We start from the raw sequence: 23175 nt of genomic DNA, 5'->3' as shown, positions 1-23175 counted from the left end.
AGTTTTACCTGTGATATATATAGGGATGTAACGGTATTACAAATACCGCGGTAATTCGGTTTCAAAGTCTTCTCACTAATACCAAAAGGTGTGAAGGTATCAAACAAAAACTTGGTGACTGTAGTTTAATCATTGCATTTTAGCGTTGATGGGTCTGTAAAAAAACTACATCTCCCAGTACCCTCAGCACAGCGCGGAAACGGCGTTGAACGCCGTAAAGCAGAAAGTGAAGTGTTTTTCGTACTCGTAGATAAAATTACTTGTTTTTAGGACATTAAAGGCCTACTGAAATGAGATTTTCTTATTTAAACGGGAATAGCAGGTCCATTCTATGTGTCATACTTAATCATTTCGCGATATTGCCATATTTTTGCTGAAAGGATTTAGTAGAGAAAATCAATGATAGTGTTCGCCACTTTTGGTACTTCCTGAAAAAGCCTCGCCTTTACCGGAAGTCGCAGACGATGGCGTGTGTGGGGGCTCCTAACATATTAACATTGATTTTAATGGGAGCCTCCAACAAAAACAGTTATTCGGACCGAGAAAACAACAATTTCCCTATTAATTTGAGCGAGGATGAAAGATTTGTGTTTGAGGATATTGATAGCGACGGAGTATAAAAAAAAAAAAAAACGAGTTAACGAGTTAGGGGACGGCGTGGCGCAGTGGGAGAGTGGCCGTGCGCAACCCGAGGGCACTTCACCCTTGCTCCTGATGGGTGCTGGTTGGCGCCTTGCACGGCAGCTCCCTCCATCAGTGTGTGAATGTGTGTGTGAATGGGTAAATATGGAAGTAGTGTCAAAGCGCTTTGAGTACCTTGAAGGTAGAAAAGCGCTATACAAGTACAACCCATTTATCATTTAAATACCGGCTGAATAATATATACACATACATATATGTATGTGTGTATATATATATATATATATATATATGTATATATATTTGTGTATATATATATATATATATATATATATATGTATATTTGTGTATATATATATATATATATATATATATATTTGTGTATATATACATACATACACATATATATATATACTAGAGATGTGCGGTTTGCGGTCTCATCCGCGGAGTCTGCGGATAAACTGCGGGTCGGGCGGTTGACATGACGAAAAAATAGATTTTAATTAGATACGGGCGGGTGGCGGTTGAACCATCCGGAAATATTAGACATTCATGGTTCTGGGATCGGTATCCTTTGCCATTCAAAGAGCCATTTCAGACCCGTGTCAAAAAACGAAGAAGACAATAGGAGACGCTGTTATTCTCTTGAATGACTGCGGGCAGTCAACCAGATACTAAGTATTAGGGCATGCTATGAAGCCATTGGCTTTATCGCCTCCTACAACATGTACGATCTGCTTGTCAGTCCAGCATCATGTTGTGTGTGGCTTCCGTTACAAAATGCACACGACTGCATGGCATACTGGGTGACACAGAGTACACTCATGGTTGTGATATAAACAATTTTAACACTCTTAGTAATATGCGCCGCGCTGTGAAGCCACACCAATTAAGAACGACAAACACAATTCGGGAGAACATCCTCACAGTAACACAACATAAACGCAACACAACAAATACCCAGAATCCTTTGTATTCATGACACTTCCTGACTATTTTATACACACCGCTATCAGCAAACCCCGCCACCTCCCCCCCGTGCGTCGGTAAGGTGGGGGTGGTTGGGGGCGCGGAGGTGTAAAATATATTCAGGAATTGTCATGGATACAAAGGATTCTGGGTATTTGTCATGTTGCGTTTATGTTGTGTTACTGTGAGGATGTTCTCCCGAAATGTGTTTGTCAATCTTGTATTGTGTGGCTTCACAGCGTGGCGCATATTAGTAAGTGTTAAATTTGTTTATATCACAGCCATCAGTGTACTCTGTATCACCCAGTATGCCTTTCAATCTTGTACGTGTAATTGCGGAAGCTGCACACAACATGTTGCCGGACCTAAAATTGGTTTGTACATGTTGTTGAAGGTGTCAAAGGCAATGGCTTCACACATGAATGTTCAATGTTCAAGTTCCTAATGACAAGATCAATGTTCTTGTCATTAGGAAGAATGTTATTGGATAATCGTGAGAACGTTAGCGGCTCCAATTGTATTCATAATTCTGTGAAACATGTCTAAATAACTCTGTGAGTGGTAAAAGCGGCCACAGAGCTAATTATTTATTTATATCTGATGTATTTCAGCGGCCGGGTATGGTCCTGATGAAATGTTGGTTCGGGTGGATGACGACTTTGGTGATGCGGTTGCGGATGATATAATTGCCTATCCGCGCATCTCTAATATGTATATATATATATATATATATATATATATATATATATATTAGATATATATAGATAGATAGATATATATAGAGATAGATAGAAAGATACCAAAATTGATACATGGATGATACAGCAGAGGATTGGGAGAATGTCATGTGGTCAGATGAAACCAAAATAGAACTTTTTGGTATAAACTCAACTCGTCGTTTTTTGGAGGAAGAAGAATAATGAGTTGCATCCCAAGAACACCATACCTACTGTGAAGCATGGTGGTGGAAACATCATGCTTCGGGGCTGTTTTTCTGCTAAGAGGACAGGACGATTGATCCGTGTTAAGGAAAGAATGAATGGGGCCATGTATTGTGAGATTTTGAGCCAAAACCTCTTTCCATCAGTGAGAGCTTTGAATGGTTGACCAAATACGTATTTTCCACCATAATTTACAAATAATTTTTTTTAAATTCCAACAATGTGAATTCCTGGATTTTTTTTTCACATTCTGTCCCTCACAGTTAAAGTGTACCTACGATGAAAATTAGAGACCTCTGTCATTTTAAGTGGAAGAACTTGCACAATCGGTGGCTGACTAAATACTTTTTTGCCCCACTGTATACAGTATGTGTATATATACATACATATATATATATATATATATATATATATATATATATATATATATATATATATATGTATATATGTATACATATATATATATATATATATATATATATATATATATATGTATATATATATATGTGTTTTTTTTACATATATATACTGTATATATGTAGATAGATAGATAGACATATTTATGTGTATATATATATATATACTGTGTATATATCAATCAATCAATCAATGTTCATTTATATAGCCCTAAATCACTAGTGTCTCAAAGGGCTGCACAAACCACAACACAAACCACTACGACATCCTCGGTAGGCCCACATAAGGGCAAGGAAAACTCACACCCAGTGGGACGTCGGTGACAATGAGGACTATGAGAACCTTGGAGAGGACCACATATGTGGGCAACCCCCCGCCCCCCCTCTAGGGGACTGAAAGCAATGGATGTCGAGCGTGTCTAACATGATACTGTGAAAAGTTCAGTCCATAGTATACATATATATATATATATATATATATATATATATATATATATATATATATATATATATATATATATATATATATATATATATAAATATATATATAGATAGATAGATAGATAGATAGACATATTTATGTATATGTATATATATACATATAAATAGACATATTTATGTATATATGTATATATATATATATACATATATATATATATATATATAGATAGACATATTTATGTATATGTATATATATATACATATAGATAGACATATTTATGTATATGTATATATATATATATATATATATATACAAAAATAAAAGAAATTAAGAGAAAAAAGTCATAATACTACAAAAAACGTATGCCATAACTTTGCGGGAATAAGGCCACATTATTACAGTACAAAAACCTCAAAATGTCACAAGAGGGACGTCATAATGTTATGTGACAGAAAATAAAGTAATTTTAAGAAGGATATATAAAAAAAGTGCTTGAAATTATATGGAAACAAGTCAGTCAAAACAAAAATCTACATTTTATTTTAAAAGATTGAAGAAAACAACATTTTAATTTGTGTAAATACCAAGAGAAAAAGTGGAAATCATAGCATTGCTTGAAAAAAAAACAATGAAGTGAAGTGCTAAATTTATGAGAATTAGAGCTGTGATATTATGACCAAAAAGCCATAAATTAAAGCAGCACTAAGTAACTTCAACCTTCATATAATATTTTCATAACTTTTGGGTTGATACATGCACATGTCATGGCTTGAGGGAGTCTGTATCGCTCTAACTGGCCCTTACCCACATTGAGAAGGGCGGCACGAACCCTGCCAAACAAAAAACTACAAATGTGCGGACTTGCTTTACGGCAGGGGTTACCAACGCGATGCCCGCGTGCACCAGGTAGCCCGTATGAACCAGATGAGTAGCCCGCTGGCCTGTTCTAAAAATAACTCAAATAGCAGCACTTACCAGTGAGCTACCTCTGTTTTTTAAATTGTATTTATTTACTAGCAAGCTGGTCTCGCTTTGCTCAACATTTTTTAATTCTAAGACAGACAAAACTCAAATAGAATATGAAAATCCAAGAAAATATTTTAAAGACTTGGTCTTCACTTGTTTAAATAAATGTATTTATTCTTTTACTTTGCTTCTTATAACTTTCAGAAAGACAATTTTAGAGAAAAAATACAAACTTAAAAATGATTTTAGGATTTCTGAACACATATAACGTTTTACCTTTTAAATTCCTTCCTCTTCTTTCCTGACAATTTAAATCAATATTCCAGGAAATTAATTGTTGTATTGTAAAGAATAATAAATACATTTTTATTTAATTCTGCCTTTTAGCTTCTGTTTTTTTCGACGAAGAATATTGGTGAAATATTTCTTCAAACTTATTATGATTAAAATTCAAAAAAATTATTTGGGCAAATCTAGAAAACCTTTAGAATCAAATTTAAATATTATTTCAAAGTCTTTTGAATTTCTTTTAAAATATTTGTTCTGGAAAATCTAGAAGAAATCATTATTTGTCTTTGTTAGAAATATAGCTTGGTCCAATTTGTTATATATTCTAACAAAGTGCAGATTGGATTTTAACCACATCCATTGCTTTCAGTCCCCTAGAGGGGGGGTTGCCCACATATGTGGTCCTCTCCAAGGTTCTCATAGTCCTCATTGTCACCGACGTCCCACTGGGTGTGAGTTTTCCTTGCCCTTATGTGGGACTCTCGCTGCTGTGTTGGATCCATTATGGATTGAACTTTCACAGTATCATGTTAGACCCGCTCGACATCCATTACTTTCCTCCTCTCCAAGGTTCTCATAGTCATCATTGTCACCGACGTCCCACTGGGTGTGAGTTTTCCTTGCCCTTATGTGGGCCTACCGAGGATGTCGTAGTGGTTTGTGTTGTGGTTTGTGCAGCCCTTTGAGACACTAGTGATTTAGGGCTATATAAGTAAACATTGATTGATTGATGATGTCATAAAAATTCTAAAATAAATCTTAATCAGGAAAAATTACTAATGATGTTCCATAAATTCTTTTTTTTGCTGCTTGCGCTTTGGAAGGCGGCTGCATCTCCAGTAGCTCTGTAGTGGTACTCTGCTGCTGGAATTTTAATTTTCCTGAAGGAACTCTCCTGAAGGAATCAATAAAGTACTATCTATATATCTATCTAAATTCTTTTTTTAATTTTTTCTAAAAGATTCGAATTAGTTAGTTTTTTCCTTCTTATTTTCAGTTGAATTTTGAATTTCATAGAGTTGAAATTGAAGATAAACCATGTTTCAAAATTTGATTTAAATTTTTTCCTGTTTTCTCCTCTTTCAAACCGTTCAATTAAGTGTTTTTTTTCATCATTTATACTCTACAAAAAACCTTCCGAAAAAGGGAAAAAAAATGTACGTCGGAATGACAGACAGAAATACCCATTTGTTTATATATATATATATATATAATTTATTTATTTATTAAAGGTAAATTGAGCAAATTGGCTATTCCTGGCAATTTATTTAAGTGTGTATCAAACTGGTAGCCCATTAATCAGTACCCAAGAAGTAGCCCTTGGTTTCAAAAAAGTTGGTGACCCCTGCTTTACGGCATACGTCACTCCCCCTTTCCCCATTTGTTAAAAAGATGGAAATCGATGCGAACGCCTACGTGTCGCCAGAAAACTAAATTAATAATAAGAACAACACCTACAAGCAATTACTGCTATCATGGCCAAAGCTCCAAAACAAAACAACCAAAGAAACTTTTTGTCTGAGCAGACAGAAAAGAAAAACGGAGCCTACATTGACCTGTCTTTCACTCGGTACCGTGATCTCAAAGATGAGTAGGGATTTTCGGCCAATGCTGCTTGGCTCTGTTCCTGTAAGTACCTGATGCTCAAGTCAAAATGACAATGCTAATGTTAGCTATTGGAAATTTGTATGTGGCAGCAATAAATAGCTAACGCTTGATAGCTCGCCGTTCCGCACTATTTCCTTCGAAAAAATCTCTCCTGACGATCTTTCTTTGCTTCCGACCTGATACATTCTTGGTTCACAAACATTCAGTCATGTTTGTAGCGCAATCCAAGATAATTCCTTGATAGTGTCAGCTATTTAACATCAGCATAATAATCATTACAGATGTAATATTTGTAATCTGTGCCAATATTACAGTGAACATCATGTCAGTTTGCCGCTCTATGCGCTAGTCCTCACGGGAAATGTGATCTTCTTTCTGGCAAAAAACTATCCCTTTGGTAGACTTGCGCTGCCAAAATCAATCGAAAATGAAAGTTCTTAAGTGGGGCTTTAAAGAGGAAATAATGCAAGAAAAAATATTAATTACAAAAACATCGTAAATAAACATATCAGGAAAATGTTACGAGACGAATTGCGTATTCTTATATATAACTTTAAGTCGTACTTTTGAGCAAAAAAGGGCAAAGTCGTACATTTTCTAAATGAAAATACATGTTATATAATAGAAGAATAAACTAAAACCCCATGAAATGTTGTTTGAGGAAATATAGAATCACACAGCAAAAAAGTCATATTAAAGGCAATTGTGAGGCAACACGGGGTCAAAAAGGCTTAAAAGGACGCGTCAAGATTTTTTTGATTTTTTTTAAACCTAAAGAATAAGAAGCTCTGTTGTTTAGTCACTTTTCTCCCCCAGATTTTTCCAGATCCAAAAGGAATCTGCCAAAACTAAACTTTAATTCCCAGTTCATTCTTGTTAGTCATGTAAATACTCATATTTAACATGAATTCCATAAAATTGTGGTCCCCCCCAACACAAAAAATAATCTTTGAATACAATTGAGCGCATTAAATGACATAAACACAACACGCTGCAACATGTGTTGAAAAATTGTTGCTTTTTATACACTTTGGTTCCATGCCAGTGGATTAGTTTTGTATCTGAGCCTCAGAGCCTCTCCTGGTCCTCCCATGCAAATGTGTCTGCTTTTCTTTCACTCCAAAGATCTACAGCAAGTGTGCAACAGTTCATTGACACAGGCACAAAGGAAGAAAAGCACATTTTTGGACAAACTGTTGCGTGCCTGATTAATAAAAATATAGATTTTCCTGCGTATGTATTGCAAAGACAAGATGGATTTGACATCACAATGATTGTGTGCATTACATGCTGTTCAGCTAGGAGAGTGTGTGTGTGCATGAGTTTTTTTAGCGGTGCCGATGTTCGAGACGTTGAGCAGCAACCACAACAACTGCTAAAGCAATCAGCATTGACGTCACCCTGAAGGAGAAGGACTCCAGGTACCGCCGTTGCCGCTGGGATTTGGATGCGTCAGCTGCCCTTCGACGTTTCATCAGCTGTCAGCACCCCAACACAAACTTGGACGCGAGGAGGAGACGATCATAAAGAAAATAGGACATAATGAAGCAAATTCTGCTCAGTAAGGGGGTATCGCTTCACATATTAGTAATGGGGTTTTTTCCTCCTCCATACGGAACAAATTAGGTATGTCTACTCCGCAAACAAATACAGTGCAGCCGAGACTATTGCTGGCGGGAGTCATGGCTAGCGATAATGCCAAGGAGAAGCTAGAGCTTGAAAAGCATCGTCGTTCCATAAAAATCCCCTGTTAGAAAACAATAGGTCCATACATATGTTGACGAACAAAGTGAATAAGACTAAACAGTGGTGGCTTGAGCTAGATGACCAAACCGTGACTTTAAAACCGAGGTACATACTGTACCCTGATTGTGGCGTACCGTTACAGCTTCTTATTGACAGACTTGGCAGCCATCTTGTAAATCCAATAACAGACTTGAGCTGTGTTAGAAAACATGCACACCCAAAAAATGCCCAATTTAAAGGGGAATTTTAAGTTTTAAGAATAGACACTGAACTTTCAGTACATTTATATTTTGTTCTCAATCAATCAATCAATCAATGTTTATTTATATAGCCCCAAATCACAAATGTCTCAAAGGACTGCACAAATCATTACGACTACAACATCCTCGGAAGAACCCACAAAAGGGCAAGGAAAATTCACACCCAGGGAGAATTCACATCCAGTGGGACGCCAGTGACAATGCTGACTATGAGAAACCTTGGAGAGGACCTCAGATGTGGGCAACCCCCCCCCCTCTAGGGGACCGAAAGCAATGGATGTCGAGCGGGTCCAACATGATACTGTGAAAGTTCAATCCATAGTGGCTCCAACACAGCCGCGAGAGTTCAGTTCAAAGCGGATCCAAGACAGCAGCGAGAGTCCCGTCCACAGGAGACCATCTCAAGCGGAGGCGGGTCAGCAGCGTAGAGATGTCCCCAATCGATACAGGCGAGCGGTCCATCCTGGGTCCCGAAGAGCGGTCCATCCTGGGTCTCGACTCTGGACAGCCAGTACTTCATCCATCTCGGCAATTTTACCCTGCATTGCCGCTGAATTAGGGTTGGGAATTGTTGAGAACTGGTTTCCACTGTAGTAATTAATTCCTTGGAATAGTTTGTCATTTTTTTTAAAAGATTTTTGCGAGTGGACGTCACTACGTAATGACGTCAGATCGCAACATGGGCGCCACGTTGGGATAAAACACGCTAAAGTCTTGCTGGATTTTACAGGAAAAGATTGCAACTGCACTAATTGTAATAATTGCAAAGCTGGTATCTCACTAAAATACCATACGACCAATATGCTGAAAGATTTGAATACACAGCATTTCAAATTCAATATGTTTTTTTTTTTAACTTATATGTTTTAAAAATGATGCATCACATTTTTACATTTTCTTTACATGTCCAAAATGAGTATGAAGAACTTGGAAGCAGTGATTATTTAATATGTTTTTCCACCTCAGCGTGTAGTAACTATAAATAAAAGTCACATTTTTGAATGACTTCAATCTCATCCCAGCAGCAGTTATGCTAGCAAGTCATCTGAATAAAACGGGTACTAACTCAGCGCCTATCATGTTAGCTCTATTAGTTGTTAAATTGAAATGAGCATGACAAAAACAGACACTGACTGGCTCCGAGACAGGCGGTACTCGTTCCAGTTCACATCTACCGCTAGACGAATGTCAGAGTAGTAACTAAGTTTGTGGTCAAAAGCTTGCAGCCATATTCCAAGGTAGATGTTTTTTTTAATGGTTGGTCAAAGTTTAATTGTGGTCAAAGAAAAGTTGTATATTTCCTCTTACCAGATCTTCACTCAGTCAATATATTATTATGGATGTGACTGTTGAAAATCTCACGATATGATATTAACACAGTTTAAAGGGGAACTGCACTTTTTTATTTTGCCTATCGTTCAAAATTATTATGAGAGGCATGACAAGGGATTTTTATTTAATGCATTCTAATATTAAATAAATGCTAATTGTGCACGAACATCTACTGTTTCAAGCAAATATTAAAAATAATAACTTACAGTTGATGTCTTTAAAGTCACAAAGTAAATATCCAGTGTAATAAGTGTAAAAAAAATGTTCAGTTTAGTGTTTAATTTTTACATTATGGGAAGCAGTGTCTTCAATAGATGACATTTCTCATATTAGTCTGGAAAATGTGGTTTCTCAGAAAAGTGAACTAACAATGTAACCTTTAACAATGTAAATACCTCACAAAACTGATGTTTGGCTTTGCTGGCTTCAAATCTATTTTCTGTTTGACAGTTTAAAGGCCTACTGAAACCCACTACTACTCACCACGCAGTCTGATAGTTTATATATCAATGATGAAATATTAACATTGCAACACATGCCAATACGGCCTTTTTAGATTACTAAATTGCAATTTTAAATTTCCCTCTTTTCTTGAAAACGTCGCGTAATGATGACATGTACGCATGACGTCACGGGCTGTTATGAAAATGAGCGCTGCGTACACACACAGCTAAAAGTCGTTGGCTTTAACGGCATAATTACACGGTTTTTGGACATCTGTGTTGCTGAATCTTTTGCAATTTATTCAATTAATATTGGAGAAGTCAAAGTAGAAATACAGAGTTGGAAAGCTTTAGCCTTTAGCCACACAAACACACGGTGATTCCTAGTTTAAAATTCACAGACTTGAAACTTTACTATGGATCACAGCGAACATGGTTCCCAACCGACTGTCAACCAGCAGGTTTCGGTGAGAAAATTGTGGTTAAAAAGTCGCCTCTTACCGGTTATCAGGTGAGCTTGCGCCTCCTGTACAGCTGCCGTCGGCTTCCCCGAGACACTGCCCGTCAACACCCGGCCGTGGACGTACACTTCCGACTATCAGGTACTGTTAAACTCACAAAAACACTAGCAACACAATAGAAAGATAAGGGGTTTCCCAGAATTATCCTAGTAAATGTCTGTAAAAAACATATGAATCCGTCTCAATGCAACGCGATTGCAATCGCGTTTTTTTTTTTTGACTTGTTTTGTTTGTTTTTTTTACTAGTCCGTCGCTATCAATATCCTCAAACACTAATCTTTTATCCCCGCTCAAATTAATGGGGAAATTGTCGTTTTCTCGGTCTGAATAGCTGTTTTTGTTGGAGGCTCCCATTAAAAACACCTCCACCAGAGGAAACTCTGGTGGAGGCCCGCAGCGGTCCTGACGTGCAAATCGGTCGTACGACCTGGGTATAGGAGCGAAAGACTAATCGAACCATCTAGTAGCTGGTTCCATCCGAAGTGTCTCCCAGGACAGCAGGCTCGAGAATGTGCAGTTTTATCTGGTAAAGCCGTGGGGCCGAAACAATCTCAACGTGTGACGTCATCGTCTGCGACTTCCGTAGAGGCAGGGCTTTTCTCCAGTTGCAAACTTTATCGTGGATGTTCTCTACTAAATCCTTTCAGCAAAAATATGGCAATATCGGGAAATGATCAAGTATGACACAAAGAATGGACCTGCTTTCCCCGTTTAAATAAGAACATCTCATTTCAGTAGGCCTTTAAAGTGGCAACTTGTCCAGCCCTCCCTTCAGCCTGAGTGCAGCTGGAATTGGCTCCAGCCCCGTCGCGACATCGACGAACAAGCATTTGAAAAATAGATGAATGAATTAAGGATTTATCAAGTAGCTTGTTGGTTTCCCGTGTATTTCCGGCGCTGAACATTTTTTTGTAATTTCCCACGGTGCAGTGCGCCGCGCCGCGACCGGCTGGCTATGTGTCGCCTTGGTAATGCTGGAAACAAAAGTGACATGCGTTGCTTTGCCAGAACAAAGACTTTCCTACCTCTGCCAAAGAGGTTACGATTTGGCCAGAGCTTGTTTGTTAACAACATAACTCAACCAGTTATGGATAGATTTAAAGGCCTACTGAAACCCACTACTACTCACCACTGATAGTTTATACATCAATGATGAAATATTGAAATATTGATGAATAGTTTACCAAATTACAATTTTTAATTTCCCGGGAGTTTTGTCTTGGAAACGTCGTGTAATGATGATGTGTGTATGCAGGACGTAACGCGTTTTAAGGAAGTATGAGCGCTACTCACACACACAGGTAAAAGTCGTCTGCTTTAACGGCATAATTACACAGTATTTTGGACATCTGTGTTGCTGAATCTTCTGCAATTTGTTCAATGAATATTGGAGAAGTCACAGTAGAAAGATGGAGTTGGGGAGCTTTAGCCGTTAGCCTCACAAACACACGGTGATTCCTTGTTTAAAATTCCCGGAGCTGAAACTTTCCTATGGATCAGAGCGCGGTCAAGCAGACATAGATCCTACCGAATGTCAACCAGAAGGTTTCGGTGAGAAAATTGTGGTTAAAAAGTCGCCACTTACCAGATATCAGCTGAGCTTGTGCCGTCCGTACAGCTGCCGTCGACACCCGTGGACAAACCCCTCCGACTATCAGGTAATATTAAACTCACTAAAACACTAGCAACACAATAGAAAGCTAAGGGATTTCCCAGATTTATCCTAGTAAGTGTGTTTAAAAACATCGGAATACGTCCCAATGCTATCACGTTTTTTTAATGTATATATATATATATATATATATATATATATATATATATATATATATATATATATATATATATATACACAAAAAAAATATATATACATATGTGTGTATATATGTATATGTATATATATGTGTGTGTGTATATGTATATGTATATATAAATAAATAAATCATAAATGGGTTGTACTTGTATAGCGCATTTCTACCTTCAAGGTACTCAAAGCGCTTTGACACTACTTCCACATTTACCCATTCACACACACATTCACACACTGATGGAGGCAGCTGCCATGCAAGGCGCTAACCAGCACCCATCAGGAGCAAGGGTGAAGTGTCTTGCTCAGGACACAACGGAAGTGACGAGGTTGGTACTAGGTGGGGATTGAACCAGGGACCCTCGGGTTGCACACGGCCACTCTCCCATTGCGCCACGTGTGTGTATATATATGTTTACATGTATATATATATATGTGTGTATATAAATGTATATATGTATATACCGTATGTCCTTGAATTGCCGTCAGGGCGCTAATTAATTTAAAACCTCTTCTCACTCCTGCGCTTACCAAAGGCATGCGGTAAAAGTAAGCATGCACTACATATTTTAAAACCTCTTCTCATTCCGGCCCTTACCAAAGGCATGCAGTAAAAATTTGAGTGTGATGTAAGGATACCATCATGAAAAGCACATTTAATAAAAAAAAACCCTTATTACGGTCTTACCTTAACTTATAAATGAAGTCCAAGCCAGCTCCTTCTGATCAAAAGCATCAATAACTTGTTAATAGAAGTCTTCCTTATCTTTCTTCAGTTTTAAAAGTCTCTCTGTCTCGATGGAGATATTCCTTTATTACCTCCTACTTTGATTGACAGTCCAGTTTAGAAAACTGCTATCTGACCGCTGCTATCAGTTAGCTCGGCTCCTCAAGTGCGGGCGACGACAGAGTTACCCTAGGAAAACTCCCCCTCCTGTTCTGCTCCGTGGGTGATCTCTTTATCCCACTGCTGCCACCAGGAAGTGTTATTGTATAAATAATACACTGGGTACTTAGGACTGGAACATGTTTTATTTCAGCCCAGCCGTTTACATAGCCAGCATAGGAGTGTTACATCCTAAAAGGTCCGTCCTGCACCACTCGTGTCATATCCGTCCCAGCACATATCACGCACTCATTGTCACTTCTTCTGCAGCCAAGTACTCGCAAGAAGGATCACTATCGCTCTCTACCACCAGGAGGTAGGAGTCACTTAATGACTCATATTTGACACACGCAGCTACGGTATTGTGACGGTCTCAAGCCGTCGTCTGGCGGGTTCCCAGGACCACCAAGGAAGGACATGGATTGAGCAATTTGACTTTGTTTATTTTTCAATAAAACCTCAGTCCAGGTCGCTCTTCCGCTCCTCCTCTCCACTCGCTCGCCGTCACCCGCCATCTTGGCAGCATGCCCTGCCTGTCTGTCGGACCGTCGGCTCCACCTCTCTACAGGTATATTAATAAAAATAGCTGCTTACTGTTTTAGCATACACCAATGACACTTCCCTTCATGTGATTTCAAATTACCGGTATTGAAATCAGCATCCTCCATTTTGAAAATGATGACAGGGGGAGTGTCACTCGTGACGTCCGAGTTTGACCCAGCGGTAATACTAAGCATGCGCTAATTATTTTGCGAAGCGAGTTTGACCCGGCAGTAATTCAAGGCAGGCGCATACTATATGCCTGGCGGAAATTCACGGAAATATGGTATATTTAGATATGTGTATGTATGTGTATATATGTATATATATATATATATATATATATATATATATATATATATATATATATATATATATATATATGTGGATATGTATATATGTGTGTGTGTATACATACACGTATCTATATGTGTGTATATATCTGTATATATGTGTGTGTGTATACATACACATATCTATATGTGTGTATATATCTGTATATATGTGTGTGTATACATACACGTATCTATATGTGTATATATCTGTACATATATGTGTATATATGTATAAAAATGTATATGTGTGTACGTGTATGTGTATGTATATGTACATATGTGTGTGTATATATGTATATGTGTATGTATGTGTGAATGTCTATGTGTATATATATGTATGTATATATAAATATGTGTGTATATATGTTTATATATATGTGTATGTATACATATTTATATATGTGTATATATATATATATGCAGGTATATATATATGTGTATATGTATATATTAGGGGTGTGGGAAAAACTCGATTCGAATACGAATCGTGATTCTCACGTTGTGCGATTCAGAATCGATTCTCTTTTTTTTTTAATATATATTTTTATCAATCCAACAAAACATACACAACAATACCATAACAATGCAATACAATTCCAAAACCAAACCTGACCCAGCAACAATCAGAACTGCAATAAACAGAGCAATTGAGAGGAGACACAAACAAGACACAGAACAAACCAAAAGCAGTGAAACAAAAATGAATATTATCAACAACAGTATCAATATTAGTTATAATTTCAGGATAGCAGTGGTTAAAAATCCCTCATTGACATCATCATTAGACATTTATAAAAAAAAAAAAGAACAATAGTGTCACAGTGGCTTACACTTGCATCGCATCTCATAAGCTTTACAACACACTGTGTCCAATGTTTTCACAAAGATAAAATAAGTCGTATTTTTGGTTCGTATAATAGTTGAACCAAATTTAAATTATTGCAATCAGTTGATAAAACTGTCCTTTACAATTATAAAAGCTTTTTTTTTTTTTTTTTATCTACTACTCTGATAGCATGTCAGCAGACTGGAGTAGATCCTGCTGAAATCCTATGTATTGATTGAATACAGAATCGTTTTTGAATCGAGAATCGCGTTGAATCGAAAAAATCAATATATAATCGAATCGCGGCCCCAAGAATCGATATTGAATCGAATCGTGGGACACCCAAAGATTCGCAGCCCTAATATATATGTATATACAGGTATATGTTTACATATATATATGTATATGTTTGTTAATATGTACATATATATAAATTGGATGTATATAAATGGATAGTGTGTGTGTGCGTGCGTGCGTCCGTGTGTGTGTGTGTGTTTTTAAGGTTTTGACTTTATTCTCTTGGAAGTGAGGTTTTCTTGTACTATTAACAAGACTAACAATTGTGCAATAATAAACTGTTGAGGTTTTGGGGTTTTTTAACATTACAATGTAACTGTATTACTTTATAAATGTTAGTGTTTAGTATTTTTAATAATAAATGCCCGAATGCAGCTGAGATAGGCCCAAGCACCCCCAGCACTTTTCTCAAATGTTATGGGTTTTTTTTTTGTGTAACAGTATGACCATTTCTAGTTAGTTTCTTTTCTGACTTTATTCTAGGATTCTTTTTTCATCGAAGTCTTATTTTTTTTTCTATTTAATTGAACCCTCCTTACACTTCTTCCTCTCAAAAAAGCTGATTTTTAATTTTTAGCTGCGTTGCATAACTTTCAATCAACTGTATCTTTGCCGACATTACGTAGTGGTGAATTATTTTCCATGTCACCTACTGAGCTGAGCTGGGCTGTCATAAATATGTCCACGTCTCCTTTACATCATTCATCAGGTTTATTTGTTTTAATCAAACGAAGGAATCAAACGTACTGGCCAAAAATAGTTAGTTTTTTTTGGTTTAAAAATATTAAGGAGCCAGGATAACAAACTCAGTTCAATCTTTTTTTTTTGTGGGTGAGGGGTAGTTTTCAGATGGGTGAGCGTTGGCATGGTGTGAGAAATTAGCAAAATACTGTCATGACTCTAATGAAAGCCTTCGTTGGAAGCAGGCTGTTATTACAGAGTACATGAGAAATGTATAGAATGCTATATTTACCCACACTTGTCGTTACCTTCTGAACCATATTTGGTCCCACATCATTCATGTTGGTTCTGAAGACACATTTCATCATGAAGGACAGGAGAGACATGAGGTGTGTGGGGGGAGGTGGAGGGGGGTGTTGTCATCACTGTGTACAGACCCGTCTAAACAGTTTATCTGCTAGGCTGCTGTCTTTCCTCCACCGTGACCCGTGTACATTGCAAATGTCCCCTTAAAACGGCCGCCAACCTTCCATTCCTATCAAACAAAATGTGTTTTCCGTGTGTCTCCAAGTGCTGCAAAGGACATTAGCGCGCTGAGAATGGCCTGATTTCGCTCTGCTTTTCCAATTTGGACACAAATCATGGTGGAATCCTGGAAATCCCGGGAAAAATGTGCCTCATGCATAAAGATCTTTGACTAGTGTAGGTTGCAGTAGGTCATTAAAACAGAGGACCACTACTGTTATATAGAGGGTATTTTACTAGCATTTTGGCAGAAGATTCCTAAAAACAGCCGAGCATTCATGTCAATCAACAATCTTCGACTCGCAATTTTGCAGGGAATTCCTTTAAAAAAAGCTCATTTTTATGGTGGGTCTTTGACCAGCGTTTTTTTCAGTGAAGCATTAAAAACAGCAAAGAGGTCCTGTCCTGTAGTCGATCTTTGACTTGTTTTGCAGAGGATTCCTAAAAACAACAGGAATTTCACGTCATATAGGGGATATTTATTTAACTTCTATTTTTATATCTACATCAAACTGGAAAGCAGCAAAAACTCCTGTCATATAAATGACCAATGTTTTTTGCATCGGAGCCTTAAGAATTGCCGATTGCTCCAGTCATACAGACAATCTTTAAATATAGTATTTTTTGAGAGGATTCCTGAAAACAGCAGAGCCTCTTTTTGGAGTCGGTCTTTAAAAACAACACTCCTGTTACATAGAGCAGTTTGTAACCTTTTTACTTCCTGGCCCGGTTTGCAACACTTACACAGATGCCTAGAGAGTACCAACTCTACAGTGTATTTTTACACGGTATATCCCACCCTCTCACAGCCGTAATGATGTAATTACGTACGTACGTAACACATGCATGCGCATAAACTTTAGGTGTTAACTGCTAATAGCAAATTGGATAAATAGTGTTAGCTATCATTGAATGTATATTCTATCATAACAACTTCATGACTGCAAATTGTTTGTTGCTTCTCTTGGACTGCTTTTGAATGTGTGCTCGCACTCCTTGCACGACCAGTACGTGTTGACGAAACAGGGTAAGTGACCACTGTAAACACCAATAAATCTATTTGGGCCAGTAAAAAAATGTTCTACATAATCTTTGTGGAAAAAAATTGTCACAAAAATGTGTTCTGGTAAATCACAGTAACAATAAGATAGCTGGTGGTGTTCTTGTTATATTTTTTGCTTTGAAAAATATCACTGTGAGGATGTTGCAAACAGCACCTATAATTATTAACACCAAATTAATAATCTTTCTCTTGATTTTAATGATATTCAATAATAATATCTAATTTACTTAGTAGGGTTATGCATCTCTACCTTAAATGGTGATTCTATATGAATCTCGATACATGGGTTACGATACAATTCACTAACAATACTTTTTAAAACATTATGATTCGGTGCAGATGGAAGCTTTGCATGGTGAAAAGAAAATTAAATGTATCATCTATCATATCAAAACGATGTTATGTGTTTGTTTTTTAAATAGCAGATACAAAACAGGCGGTGCCTGAATTAATTATGAGCAGAGGTGGGTAGTAACGCGCTACATTTACTCCGTTACATCTACTTGAGTAACTTTTGGGATAAATTGTACTTCTAAGAGTAGTTTTTATGCAACATACTTTACTTTTACTTGAGTAAATTTATAGAGAAGAAACGCTACTTTTACTCCGCTCCATTTATCTGCAATCAGGTTGCTACTCGCTACTTTTTTTTTATCGATCTGTTAATGCACGCTTTGTTTGTTTTGTTTTTGTCAGACAAGCATTCAAAGTAGGAACTACGCATGCTTGCGTTTCACCAATCACATGCAGTCACTAGTGACGTTGGACCAATCAAACAGAGCCAGGTGGTCACGTGACTGTCACACGTAGAACCTGACATGTTGAAAAACTTATGCGGGTGTTACCATTTAGTGGTCAACTGTACGGAATATGTACTGTACTGGGCAATATACAAATAAAAGTTTCAATCAATCAACCAATCAATCAAAAGTGTAAAGGAAAAAAGGCACTTTTTATTTCAACCGTACTTCCCGTCACAAGCCTAAAGACTGATCGCACAGTTCCTGTCTTCACAATAAAAGTGCCGCTCCATGGCGCCTGCGCTAACAAAATAAGAGTCTCCGAAAGCCAGCGCAAACAAGCTAGCAAGCTACGGAGTTTGCCGCCAATGTATTTCTTGTAAAGTGTATAAAAACGAATATGGAAGCTGGACAAATAAGATGCCAAAAACCAACAACTTTCATGATGTATTAGACAGGAAGGAGGAACTTTTTTTCTCCTCCATTTGAAAACCGGGACTTATCAGCACTATACTGTCTGATTCCAATCATTGCAAGTCATCAGAATCAGGTAATACACCAATTTATATTCTTGTCTTCATTAAAGATAGGAATCTATATGTTAAACATGCATGTATATTCATTAAAACACCTTTAACATGTGAACAAAAACGGCAAAATAAATAAATATAAATTATATACTGTATATATAAATGTAAATATATATATATATGATATGTGTGTATGTATATATATATATACATATATATATATATATATATATATATATATATATATATATATATATATATATATATATATGATATGTGTGTGTATGTATATATGAGGTAGATTACCTCGACTTGGTCATTTATTAAGTAATTGATTAACGTTGAAAAACTTATTGGGGTGTTGCCATTTAGTGGTCAATTGTAGGGAATATGTACTGTACTGTGCAATCTACTAATACAAGTTTCAATCAATCAATCAATCAATGAATGCCTACTGTGCTGTTAAGTTATTGTGGCCCAATTTGCCTTAATTTTTTATTTATTTTAATGTATCATTATTTAATATATAATATTGTTTTAGTTGCTTAAAAAATATTCCTGGCTCTGAATTTGCTCATTGCTATTTTTATGTTTTTGTGCATTATTTGTTGCCGTAATCATTAAACGAACAGGTTACTCTTCAGTTACTCAGTACTTGAGTAGTTTTTTCACAACATACTTTTTACTTTTACTCAAGTAAATATTTGGGTGACTACTCCTTACTTTTACTTGAGTAATAAATCTCTAAAGTAACAGTACTCTTACTTGAGTACAATTTCTGGCTACTCTACCCACCTCTGATTATGAGCAAATAGTAAAAGTATCAAATTCAAGGCGTTGCAATCTAGAAACTTAAAAGAAAATGTAAACAAAACACTTTTAGAAAGCTAGCAGGTATTTACTGATTGCTCAGGTAGCAACAAATAAATACAGAAAAAGAAAGAAAGAAAGAAAGCAATCTGTGCATCAAGTAGCGGCGTTAGAACACCACAATAACACAAGTGCAAGATACACAAAGTGCCACCAAGTGAACTAAACACCAGCTTCAGTGTAGAAGCTCAACTACTTTATTTATGTATTTATTTCGAATGCACACAAAAAAATACATCTGTCGTCAAATCTTTCAGAATGACTGTGAATGTCATGTCTGTTCATGTTTTTGTTTAGTTATGTTCTGTTTTGCTTAAGACTCCATTGTTTCTTGTTTTTCCACTTCCTTGTTTGTCTTATTACCATGCCAACCAATTAGTTTTCACATTGTCCCCATGTCACGCACTTGTTTTCACCAATCACCATAGTATTATTTAAGCCACAGTTACCAGGTAGCCAGTCTGGCAACATCATCTCCTTCCCACGGTCTATCACCCTCCATCACCTGCTACGTACCTTGCAATGGTCCATGTCGCGTTCACAGTTCCATGTCAAGTAAGTTTTTGTTTATAGTTCATAGTTAATTGCCTTTGTGCTAGTCTTTTGTTTTTCATTAGTCAAGTTTGTTCTCCGCCATTTTGTGCGCCTTTTGTTCGTTCCTGTTTTTTTGTAGTTTGTTAGTATAATAAAGATGTACTTACATTCACGCCTTGCTCGCGCCAACTTTCCTTTGCCTCGGAAAAAACAATACACGCCCACGTCCAAGTCGTGACGGATGTTGCCAGCTTAAACGTTTTCCCACAAGATTGGACGAGATGGACGAGCCGGACAAATTGGACGAAGCAAGTTGGGAGGTGCTGCGCGCCATGGAGGATGAAACTCTGCGCTATTCCTCCAGGGAGCGCAGGGATCTCATGTGGGGTCCGAGCGGCAAGCTAATTCCTATTAGCTCCATGTGGTCCGGGGACGGCGCCGTGTTTCCGCAGTCCCGAAAGCGCCGCTGTAGACGGAGTACTTCGGGGAAAGCTACCGCGAGCGGCCAGCACGCGTTTCTCCCGCACGAGTCGCTCCCGCACACGTCGCTCCCGCACGCGTCGCTCCCGCACGCGTCGCTCCCGCACGCGTCGCTCCCGCACGCGTCGCTCCCGCACGCGTCCCCGGGATAATGTCACGCCACCGTCAGCCGACAACACCGCAGACCTGGATTTTTTCTTCAATACTTTTTCTTTTGATCACACGCCTCCAGCAAAAGACTCTAGCCCAGGGGTTGGCAACCTTTACCACTCTAAGAGCCATTTTGACCCGTTTCACAAAATAAAGAAGACAATGGGAGCCGCAACCATTCTCGCGAATATCTGCTGGTCGTCACCCAGATAACAATAATAAGGGCGTGCCACCGTGAAGCCCTTGTTGAATAATACTTCAACAAAATATGAATGTAAGTTCATCAACTGTGAAAAGAAATGCAACAATGCAATATTCAGTGTTACCAGCTGGATCTTTTTGTGGACATGTTCCATAAATATTGATGTTAAAAATTTATTTTTTTGTGAAGAAATGTTTAGAATTGTTGATGATTATTTATATGTGTGAAATATTTATTTATAATTGAATCAATTGTTTATTTTTCAACAAGTTTTTAGTTATTTTTATATATTTTTTTTCTAAATAGTTCAAGAAAGACCACTATAAATGAGCAATATTTTTGCACTGTTTTACAATTTAATAAATCAGAAACTGATGACATAGTGCTGTATTTTACTTCTTTATCTCTTTTTTTTCAACCAAAAATGCTTTGCTCTCATTAAGGGGTACTTGAATTTAAAAAATGTTCACAGGGGGTACATCACTGAAAAAATGTTGAGAACCACTGCTCTAACCCTATGGTAAACACGACTTGCCATCGGAGCGGCCCCCACCGACAATGAAAAAAAATGTATAAATTGTTGCAAAACACTGATATTTAGGATCTTTGACAATCATTTCTTCCAGAGATACCTAGAAACAGCAGAGCATTTTTGTCTTATCAGGGGTCTATTTTTGCAGACAATTGACCACAGTTTTGCAGTGGAGTCTTTTTTATAAATGCTTTTTGCCCTAGGTCCTTAAAAACAGAGCACTCCTGTCATGCAGAGGATCTTTGACCAGCGTTTTTTGCAGATGAAACCCCAAAATAGCAAAAATACTCCTGATACACAGAGGTTATTTGATGTTCAGTAGATTCTTGAAAACTGACAAACACTCCTGTCATATAGCGTTTTTGCAAAGGATTCCTAAAAATTGCAGTGCTCCTGTTTTTTGTAAATTTTCGCAGCATGTTCTTCAAAACAACAAAGCACTCTTGGCACTGAAGGATCTTTGGTTTGTGGTTTTGCATTGGGTGCTTAAAAACAGCAAAACACTATCTAAGCAAAGATCTTTGCCACACTTTTAGTGTTGCCAATCAACCTATCCCAAAGCCCTTCACAGCACAGAGTCAGCGCTTCTAAAATTATCTAACGATATCGTCCTGTCAACAGATTCTGGCAAACGTGTTGTCCTGGTGCTTTAGATCTGTCTGCTGCGTTCGACACCGTCAACCACGCCACCTTAAGCACTCGTCTTGAGAACTGTGTGGGCATTAAGGGCGCCGCCCTCAATTGGTTCCGGTCGTACTGACTGACTGAAGTTTTAGTGTAAAAATAGAAAGCTTTATGTATTCCACAGCTCCTCTTCCACGTGGGGTCCCCCAGGGCTCAATCCTTGGCCCTCTTTTATTTGCGCTTTTCCTTCGTTGGTTCTGTTTTCAGGAAGCACGGTATTGCATTTCATTTTTATGCCGATGACTGCCGGATCTACTTTCCCATGGCACAAAACAATACGGTCCAACGTCTCATTGACTGCCTTGCCTGACATCAAAGCCCGGCTTTTAGTTAACTTCCTGAGCCTAAATGAAAACAAGACAGAGGTTTTGTTGTTCGGTCCAAGTCGCTCTCCCTCCCCGTATCTCAGCGACAGTGTCACAAACCTGCGGTTAAATTTCGACTCCGATTTTAAGTTCGAAAAACAAAAAAGCAGCGTCGTTCAAAAAATCTTTTATCAAACACGCCAAATAGTGAAAGTGAAACCGTTTTTGTCAGGACCTGATCTTGAGAAATTAATCCACACCTTTATCTGAACTCGTCTTGACTACTGCAATGCCCTGTATGTAGGCATTAGCCAGGCCTCTCTCGCCCGTCTGCATCTTGTGCAGAACTCTGCTGCTCGTCTGCTTACACAGACGAGCAGCTAGAGTCCCTTCACTGGCTCCCTGTGCGCTACCGAATCAACTTTAAACTCCTATTATTTGTTTTCAAATGTCTAAACTACCTCCCTCCAACATATCTCTCCGACATTCTTCAGCCTTACTGCACCCCTCCCCGATCCCAAGACCAGCCGATCAGCTGCTGTTGACAGTCCTGACACAAGGCGAAAGCTCATTCCAGAGCTTTCGCCGCTGCTGCTCCCATGCTCTGGAATGACTTACCT

This window comes from Nerophis ophidion, linkage group LG19 (assembly GCF_033978795.1).
Source record: "Nerophis ophidion isolate RoL-2023_Sa linkage group LG19, RoL_Noph_v1.0, whole genome shotgun sequence".
In the NCBI taxonomy this organism is placed as follows: domain Eukaryota; kingdom Metazoa; phylum Chordata; class Actinopteri; order Syngnathiformes; family Syngnathidae; genus Nerophis; species Nerophis ophidion.
Note: the sequence above shows the minus strand (reverse complement) of the source record.